This window comes from Schistocerca nitens, chromosome 5 (genome assembly GCF_023898315.1).
Source record: "Schistocerca nitens isolate TAMUIC-IGC-003100 chromosome 5, iqSchNite1.1, whole genome shotgun sequence".
Classification (NCBI taxonomy): domain Eukaryota; kingdom Metazoa; phylum Arthropoda; class Insecta; order Orthoptera; family Acrididae; genus Schistocerca; species Schistocerca nitens.
Genome location: NC_064618.1, coordinates 829,858,976 through 829,869,830, shown reverse-complemented (window position 1 = coordinate 829,869,830; position 10,855 = coordinate 829,858,976).

The window sequence follows — 10,855 nt, the reverse complement described above, 5'->3', positions numbered from 1 at the left end:
TCGCATTTTTCCTTCAACCATTTCATCTAAGCTTCCATGCACTTCCTATTCACATTTGGATATTGTTATTATTCATATTTGGGCATATATGCTTTTATTTTTATTGCCTCCAATTTTCGCTTGCCAGACCAAACTATTCCGGTTATCTTTTGTTTTCTCTGGCAGACAAATTATTCAGTAGTTATTTTCCTGCCCATACCTTTTTCCAGTATGGTGCATGAAGTTGTGTTAATGCCGTTTCCTTCAAGTCTGTTTTCACTGCACCTATCGCTTTGTTCTTACAGTTTCAGCTTTACTGCGAGTTTCGTAAAATTCCACACCCTCTCTCTCTCTCTCTCTCTCTCTCTCTCTCTCTCTCTCTCTCTCTCTCTTGTGTGTGTGTTTGTGTGTGTGGTGCGTGTTTGTGTGTGTGTGAGAGAGAGAGAGAGAGTGAGAGAGAATAGAATTGGGGGGGGGGCGTCGTACATATTTACATATATACATATGCATATTTACATATATATGTATATTGATATATACTCCCTCATTTGAGCCGGCCGCAGTGGCCGAGCGGCTCTAGGAGCTTCGGTCCCAGGTTCGAATCCTGCCTCGGGCATGGATGTTTGTGATGTCCTTAGGTTAGTTAGGTTTAACTAGTTCTAAGTTCTAGGGGACTAATGACCTCAGCAGTTGAGTCCCATAGTGCTCAGAGCCATTTTTTTGTCCTTAGGTTAGTTTGGTTTAAGTAGTTCTAAGTGTAGGGGACTGATGACCTCAGACGTTAAGTCCCATAGTGCTTAGAGACATTTGAACCAGCCCTAATTTGAAGCTATATTTACTCAGCTGTCATAAAGAGGACGTCTTTGAAACCAAAGTACCTCCGTATTCCAGTGCAGAATTAGACCGGACAGTGCCCATGTCGAAGAGGACGTTCAACAGCAATTATTTCCGTATATGAAGTGGCATTCTAGATATTATGACCGAAACAGCATGTTTACGATTATTTCGGACTGGAGGCTACTGCTCTGTCCTGATTGAATCTTTGTGAAACAACGATGGCACTTCTTATGGGCCACGCTAACAGCCTCGCACATAGCTAGCTCCGTGTGAGACAACGCTGCCAGTAGTAATCACACCTCTTGTCCTGGCATATTCTGTTTTAACATTTCAAACGTATGTTATGTTTAATCGTTAATTCTTAATTGAGTACTGTGCGTTCGCTTTTTTTTGTATATTTATGATCTACACTTGGGCTATATTTCGTGACAATCGACCAATAACGTATTGTGTTATCGCCGTTTTGAGAGATTTGTTTTTATTGAAGAAAAGCTGTGCATAAATGACACACCGAGAAATGATAATATTGTGTGTACGGAAGTGTAACCGTCAAGTACTGCTATGCAGGTGTCAGAGAGATTCGTTGTGGCCATTGCGTGGCAAATTAACAAACCATGATGTGTATCTGGACAAGAGCCAGAAGCAAGCATGTTTTTAATTGCATCTTCGTCCGTTAGGAACTTACCGCCTGCCTTCAGCTGATAAGACGGGAACAGCACATTGTGCGCAGCCACTGTTGTACTCTTCTTACCTGGTTTTTACCGGCTGCTTATCATATGGAAACAAGGCGTTCGTATGTTTTATGTTACGACCATCCTTTTAACGATGGTCTGTCGGTTTTCTGACAGAAGAATGTGCAACACGCAACGTGATCGCAGGTAATGCATGCCGCTGGCGTTTTCTGAATTTCTTCAACTGGCTTCGTGCATTCACCTCAACTGAGTAAATCTTAATTTAAACAAACTCGTTAGCTTACTGTTTTTGTGTCGTTCCTCGTTTTATTGACCGTAAATATTCTTGAACTTCGGCAACTCCCACAGTTAATTATAATTACGCAACCTCATCCAAAACAGCTTTATTCACTGTGTCAAATAATTTCTTACGCTTTCAAATTTCGTTTTGCGCCTATGAATGCGAAGTGATGACATGAATCGACACTTAGACGTAATAGAGGGACGCATTTAAATTTATATGAAACACCTTTTGATGTTGCCGTGACAAAATGCAACATCCACTGACAAATCTACCTCTAGTAAGTGACAACGTCCTTCTTTACAGCGCATGTCTTTCTACCCCGCAACCACTATTAAAACGGTTCTTTGGCACTAGCAAATTTCTTGTGAGAAAATTACAAATAAAGGCCCAGTTACTTATTATAATGCTGTTCAGGATGCGAATCAAGTTGCTAACATCCTCACAGTAGTATGTTTGGGTATGTGTGCCAAGTGAATGAGTTATTGTGTTGAGTTTCTGTGGTTATGGAAAGGTATGAAATGAAAACAACAAAAAGCGGCTCTTATAAAATTTCACCATAGGTTGCCGATTTTCTGTACATGTAACACTGCATTATGAGGAAACCCAGTACTGGTACAAATACATAAAGCCACATGGTTGTATTTTCAAATAAAAGAAACCTTTGAATACAATGAAAGGACGATTACAGACTGTAGTAGAAACATGTTCTAAAGTTCAAAATGATTAATTACAAGACGGACAACTACACGGGGGCGATTATAGTACGTCTCAAGTCCCACACAGAATCATCAGTTGGTGCAGTTATTTGAAAAGACCAAAAAATAGTATGATAAAAGTGTTCTTTCTGCATTTAGCTGAGTGTGAGAAGCAGAAATCCACCAACACTGATTGATGTGTTAATCGCACCTGAATATCTTGCTCTACTTAGATTCATGATTCAAAACTGATCACAAAGAAATGCTGAGCTACGTTACCGTATCAATAACTATCTGACACATGTATTACAGCCACTTTGTGTAAACATGACTTGAAAGCAATATGAACTGTAAGAAATTAAGTAAAATTTGTTCCATTAAATGCTGGGTGTCTGGTACAGCAACCGGTTATGAATTTCTTGAAATAAGACAGTCTCGGTTACAAATTTTTTCCTACTTACAGGAAATGACGCTTTTCGCCCTTTTGGGGCATCATCAGATTGGCCTATGGGTAAACAATTGTAAGGGATCCGTGATCCCACAAACATAGATGCTAGTACCCGACGCCCAGGTCGATAGTAGACAGGAGTCGATTGTCAAGCGCTGCAGGAGGCAGTGAGACTAGTGTCGAGTGCGGAGTAGTACTGTAGAGTGTCGAGTGACAAGTGGTGTTGGAGAGACGGGCAAGAATGGTGGTCGAGTGAGTTGTAAAAGGTAAAATTCACCGGAGTATGACGAGTGAGCACGTCCCTCTGATCGTCGTGGGGTTGACCCTCACTAATACCGATTCGTGAATGATATCAAACAGAAAGTGACAAGTGCCGAATTACGTGTTTCACGTCAACCGCGTCGGCCAGCAACAACCATGGATTGCAGTGAGGATTGTTGTGAATGTTAACCATCAGCATTGTGTGTGACGAAGCACTCAAAATCAGACATCAATAAAAACACATAACCGTAATTAGACGTGTAAGATGAAGGTAGCAACTTCCTCAGAATTTGTGTGTTCGTAGAAAATACAATACAGTTTGTACATCGCAACCTTTTTGGTCTTTAATAATAGACAAACTTTCAATTATTCCACTATTCAGTCTCAGAACAGCTGCACTCAGTTGAAATACCCCCGAAACCACAGCAGAAAAACCGATAGCCTTTCATCCATTAAGCACACGGTCATATAATCATAATAATTAACTGTTTGGCGGCTTCGGTAAGTTATACAAAACCCAGTAAGGAATTTAAACGGGGGTGTTTCACAATGACAATAGTGAGGCATATGCAGATTAAAATGGCGAAATAGAGTTAATTTTTTTGTCATCAGTCTCCTGACATGTTTGATGTGGCCCGCCACGAATTCCTCTCCTGTGTCAACCTCTTCATCTCAGAGTAGCACTTGCAACCTACGCCCTCAATTATTTGCTGGATGTATTCCAATCTCTGTCTTCCTCTACAGATTTTGCCCTGTACAGCTCCCTGTAGTACAATGGAAGTCATTCCCTCATGTCTTAACAGATGTTCTATCATCCTGTCCCTTCTCCTTATCAGTGTTTTCTACATATTCCTTTCCTTTCAGATTCTGCACAGAACCTCCTCATTCCTTACCTTTTCAGTCCACCTAATTTTCAATATTCGTCTATAGCACCACATCTCAAATGCTTCGATTCTCTTCTGTTCCGGTTTTCCCACAGTCCATGTTTCACTATCATAATATGCTGAACTCCAGACGTACGTTCTCATAAATTTCTTAGTCAAATTAAGGCTGATATCTTGGCCAGGAATGCCCTTTTTGCCATTGCTAGTCTGCTTTTGATTTCCTGCTTGCTCCGTCCGTCATTGGTTATTTTATTGCCTAGGTAGAAGAACTCCTTAACTTCATCTACTTCGTGACCATCAATGCTGATGTTAAGTTTCTCGCTGTTCTCATTTCTACTACTTCTCATTACCTTCGTCTTTCTTAAATTTACTCTCAGTCCATACTCTGTACTCAGTACACTGTTCATTCCGTTAAACAGATCATGTAATTCTTCTTCCCTTCCACTCAGGATAGCAATGTCATCAGCGAATCGTATCATTGATATCCTTTCACCTTGAATGTTAACTCCACTCGTGAACGTTTCTTTTTTTTCCATCATTGCTTCCTCGATGCACAGATTAAATAGTAGGGGCGAAAGGCTACATCCTTGTCTTACACCCTTTTTAATACGAGCACTTCGTCCTTGGTCGTCCACTCTTATTATTCCCTCTTGGCTGTTGTACATATTGCATATGTCGTCTGACCCTATAGCTTACCCCTACTTTTCTCAGAATTTCGAACATCTTGCACCATTTTACATTGTCGAACGCTTTTTCCAGGTCGACAAATCCTACGAAAGTGTCTTAATTTTTCTTTAGTCTTGCTTCCATTATTAACAGCAACGTCAGAATCGCTTCTCTCGTGCCTTTACTTTTCCTAAAGCCAAACTGATCGTCACCTAGCGCATACTCAGTCCTCTTTTCCATTCTTCTGTAAATTATTCTCGTCAGCAACTTGGATGCATGAGCTGTAAAGTTGATTGTGCGGTAATTCTCGCGCTTGTCAGCTCTTGCCGTCTTCGGAACTGTGTGGATCATGCTTTTCCGTAAGTCAGATGGTATGTCGCCAGAGTCACTACACACCAACGTGAATAGTAGCTTTGTCACCACTTCTCCCAATAATTTTAGAAATTCTAATGGAATGTTATCAATCCCTACTGCTTTATTTGATGTTAAGTCCTCAAAAGCACAATTAAATTGTGATTCTAGTACTGGATCCCTATCTGTACTAAATCGAGGCTTTCAATGAATTCTTTCCACCAATCCGCTCTCTCCTTTGCGTTTAACAGTATAATTCCCGTTGAACTCTTAATGTTATCACCCTTGCTTTTTAAAATCGCCGAAGGCTGTTTTGACTTTCCTGCATGCTGAGTCTGTCCTTCCGACAATCATTTATTTTTCTATATCTTCATATAGAGTTAATATAAAAATAGGGGGTAGCGTCTTTGATTCATAATCAAAACGTCTTCGGTCCCGTGTTCGATCCATGCCACTGCCTAAATTTTGATAAATAATCAGCATTGGCGGCCGAAGACTTCCGGCATAAGAAGTCAGCCTCTTTCTGCAGACGGCCTTGTCAAAGAGGGCGGAGGAGCGGATAGAGGTTCAGGGCACTCTATTGTCGTAGGGGTGGGAAATTGCCCCTAAAGGCGGAAGAATCAGCAATGATCAACGACATGAGGATGGAAACCACTGCATTAAAGACACCTAACGTGTATCCACAGGACATGTGCCCTGTAATTGAAGAAGTGTCATGATGATCTCTCCATTGGCAAAAGATTCCGGAATAGTCCCCCATTCGGATCTCCGGGAGGGGACTGCCAAGGGGGAGGTTACCATGAGAAAAAGATTGAATAATCAACGAAAGGATAACGTTCTACGAGTCGGGGCGTGGAATGTCAGAAGCTTGAACGTGGTAGGGAAACTAGAAAATCTGAAAAGAGAAATGCAAAGGCTCAATCTAGATATAGTAGGGGTCAGTGAAGTGAAGTGGAAGGAAGACACGGATTTCTGGTCAGATGAGTATCGGGCAATATCAACAGGAGCAGAAAATGGTATAACAGGTGTAGGATTCGTTATGAATAGGAAGGTAGGGCAGAGGGTGTGTTACTGTGAACAGTTCAGTGACCGGTTTGTTCTAATCAGAATCGACAGCAGACCAACACCGACAACGATAGTTCAGGTATACATGCCGACGTCGCAAGCTGAAGATGAACAGATAGAGAAAGTGTATGAGGATATTGAAAGGGTAATGCAGTATGTAAAGGGGGACGAAAATCTAATAGTCATGGGCGACTGGAATGCAGTTGTAGGGGAAGGAGTAGAAGAAAAGGTTACAGGAGAATATGGGCTTCGGATAAGGAATGAAAGAGGAGAAAGACTAATTGAGTTCTGTAACAAATTTCAGCGACTAATAGCGAATACCCTGTTCAAGAATCACAAGAGGAGGAGGTATACTTGGAAAAGGCCGGCAGATGCGGGAAGATTTCAATTATATTACATCATGGTCAGACAGAGATTCCGAAATCAGATACTGGATTGTAAGGCGTACCCAGGAGCAGATATAGACTCAGATCACAATATAGTAGTGATGAAGAGTCGGAAAGACAGACTCAGCATACAGGAAAGTCAAAACAACCTTTGGTGACATTAAAAGCAACGATGGTAACATAAAGAGTGCAACCGGAATTCCACTGTTAAATGCAGAGGAGAGAGCAGGTAGATGGAAAGAATACACTGAAAGCCTCTATGAGGGTGAAGATTTGTCTGATGTGATAGAAGAAGAAACAGGAGTCTATTTAGAAGAGATAGGGGATCCAGTATTAGAATCGGAATTTAAAAGAGCTTTGGAGGACTTACGGTCAAAAAAAAAAAAAAAAATGGCTCTGAGCACTATGGGACTCAACATCTTAGGTCATAAGTCCCCTAGAACTTAGAACTACTTAAACCTAACTAACCTAAGGACATCACACACACCCATGCCCGAGGCAGGATTCGAACCTGCGACCGTAGCAGCCCCGCGGTTCCGGACTGCAGCGTCAGAACCGCACGACCACCGCGGCCGGCGACTTACGGTCAAATAAGCCAGAAGGGATAGATAACATTCCATCAGAATTTCTAAAATCATTGGGGGAAGTGGCAACAAAACAACTATTCACGTTGGTGTGTAGAATATATGAGACTGGCGACATACTATCTGGCTTTCGGAAAAGCATCATCCATACAATTCCGAAGACGGCAAGAGCTGACAAGTGCGAGAATTATCGCACAATCAGCTTAAAACCTCATGGATCGAAGCTGCTTACAAAAATAATATACAGAAGAATGGAAAAGAAAATTGAGAATGCGCTAGGTGACGATCAGTTTGGCTTTAGGAAAAGTAAAGGGACGAGAGAGGCAATTCTGACGTTACGGCTAATAATGGAAGCAAGGCTAAAGAAAAATCAAGACACTTTCATAGGATTTGTCGACCTGGAAAAAGCGTTCGACAATATAAAATGGTGCAAGCTGTTCGAGATTCTGAAAAAACGTGGGGTAAGCTATAGGGAGAGACGGGTCATATACAATATGTACAACAACCAAGAGTGAATAATAAGAGTCGACGATCAAGAACGAAGTGCTCGTATTAAGAAGGGTGTAAGACAAGGCTGTAGCCTTTCGCCCCTACTCTTCAATCTGTACATCGAGGAAGCAATGATGGAAATAAAAGAAAGGTTCAGGAGTGGAATTAAAATACAAGGTGAAAGGATATCAATGATACGATTCGCTGATGACATTGCTATCCTGAGTGAAAGTGAAGAAGAATTAAATGATCTACTGAACGGAATGGTCTAATGAGTACACAGTATGGTTTGAGAGTAAATCGGAGAGAGACGAAGGTAATGAGAAGTAGTAGAAATGAGAACAGCGAGAAACTTAACATCAGGATTGATGGTCACGAAGTCAATGAAGTTAAGGAATTCTGATACCTAGGCAGTAAAATAACCAACGACGGACGGATCAAGGAGGACATCAAAAGCAGACTCGCTATGGCAAAAAAGGCATTTCTGGCCAAGAGAAGTCTACTAATATCAAATACCGGCCTTAATTTGAGGAGGAAATTTCTGAGGATGTACGTCTGGAGTACAGCATTGTATGATAGTGAAACATGGACTGTGGGAAAATCAGAACAGAAGAGAATCGAAGCATTTGAGATGTGGTGCTATAGACGAATGTTGAAAATTAGGTGGACTGATAAGGTAAGGAATTAGGAGGTTCTACGCAGAATCGGAGAGGAAAGGAATAGGTGGAAAACACTGATAAGGAGAAGGGACAGGATGATAGGACATCTGCTAAGACATGAGGGAATGAGTTCCATGGTACTAGAGGGAGCTGTAGAGGGCAAAAACTGTAGAGGAAGACAGAGATTGGAATACGTCAAGCAAATAATTGAGGACGTAGGTTGCAAGTGCTACTCTGAGATGAAGAGGTTAGCACAGGAAAGGAATTCGTGGCGGGCCGCATCAAACCAGTCAGTAGACTGATGGAAAAAAAAAAAAAGGGACAAAGTTCCAGGCTGTGCAGCCATCCTTACAATTAACCATAACAATGAATTATGACAGTCTAAGAAAATTTTAGAAATCTTTCGTGACATGGAGGCAATCGCGTTCTGTCGTTCACAGCATGGAGCGTTGTGAACAGCTGACGAATAGTAGATAATGTGCCATCGAAAACAGGATACGTCAACCCTCCAAGCCGGCCACACAAGAGCAGAACCGTAGAGGCAACAAACATTATACGACCATAGTTGTACACATTAAAGGTAGGTGGCGCTGCCCAACCAACATGCTCACAAAAATCAATTTGTCCTCCTAATATGTAATTTAGTTACGCAACCGCTTTTTGTAAACACGTTGGTTAAATTTTCTTGGTTTGTCATAGTTTCCAGTCCAGCAGACACTGTAGCTATACTTGGCATTTTATTTCTGGTTGCAGGGTCTGTAAGGTATTTATTGATCCATGACGACAGGACTACAGAAAATGGTTCAAATGGCTCTGAGCACTATGGGACTTAACATCTTTGGTCATCAGTCCCCTAGAACTTAGAACTACTTAAACCTAACTAACCTAAGTACATCACACACATCCATGCCCGAGGCAGGATTCGAACCTGCGACCGTAGCAGTCGCGCGGTTCCGGACTGAGCGCCTAGAACCACTAGACCACCGCGGCCGGCGATAGGACTACAGGTCTTTCTAAAATTTTATGTTGATGCCACATGTGGGCATTAATGGACGTATGTTCGTTTTCCACATTAAGCTTTACGTAAGTTCACTGTTATGGTTAATGGTAGAGATGGCTGCGCAGCCCAGAACTTAGCCAGTGTTGTGTTTTTGTATTGACTCTATTTCCCCATTTTAATTTGGACATGCCTCAGTATTGTCACTTTTTAACCCCTAGGCCAATCTGATGATGTCCTAGAAGGGCGAAATGCGTCATTTCCTGTAAATAAAAAAGATTCTGCAACCGAGACAGTCTAATTTCATTGCAAGAAATTAAAGTGATACATAAGTGAAATGCACATATTAGGCTAAGAGCATACAGCAATCTCAAGGAAATGTGTGGAGCAGAATGGTGAAACGGCAGATCTGCATCCTCATCCATACTATGTGAAAAACTAGCACTAGAGTTGCTTCTTGTTGCATCCATATTGCCTCAAACTGCAATTTTCGCGGCGAGCCTACTGACTGGCTCGCGCAGTCCAAAGTCCCTGAGCTCCATGAGACACACCACACCAGATGCCTCAGAGATAGTTGCAGTAGTTCAAATGGTTCAAATGGCTCTGAGCACTATGGGACTCAACATCTTAGGTCATAAGTCCCCTAGAACTTAGAACTACTTAAACCTAACTAACCTAAGGACATCACACACACCCATGCCCGAGGCAGGATTCGAACCTGCGACCGTAGCAGTCCCGCGGTTCCGGACTGCAGCGCCAGAACCGCTAGACCACCGCGGCCGGCAGTTGCAGTAGTCGGCAAGACGTAGCGGCCTACGATACTTTGGAAAAACAGGTGACTGGCAACTGATGCACTTGCGCACTTGTGGAACAGGTCCGCATGGGAAGAGCCGACGTGTTTCAGTACCACTCCTAGTCATTCCCTGTCCTGTTCTACACGCAAATGGAGCGAGGGGTAGACTACTGTCTATATGCTCCCCTGCGATGCCTAGTGAGGAGGTCCAGTGGTTAACATACTAGACTCGCATTCAGGAAGACATCAGTTCAAAACCCCGACCAGCCATCCTGACACAGGTCTCCTGTGATTTCCCTAAATCGCCCTAAGACAAATGCTGGGATGATTCCTTTGAAAAGACATGGCCGATTTGTTCCTTCACTCTTCCTTAAGCTGAGCTTGTGCTCCATCCCTTATGACCCCGTATTTTGTGGACTATGATGCTGTGGACTCTAACGCGCACCTTAATGTCTAAGCAATTATTTTAAAAAATAACATTTTTACTATTTTTGTTATTAGACTACAAAGCCAGACTAAAGAAAAATTCATAGTTTATAAAGTGAACTGACCTTTAAAATCTCTGAAAATCTTCGCCTGAACTTTCTTCTTCTTCTTCCTATTCATCGTTATCGTTGTCCTCTTTATAAACAAGATGATCTTCACTGCCATCAAAAGCATTACTTATGCCGTACTTCTTGAAAGGATTTACAATGATGTCTTTTCTCAGTCTAGACCACGACTGTTTTGTCCACTGACACACTTGTTTGATTGTAGGTCATTTTGAAAGCTCCCTTCGGCGTGAAC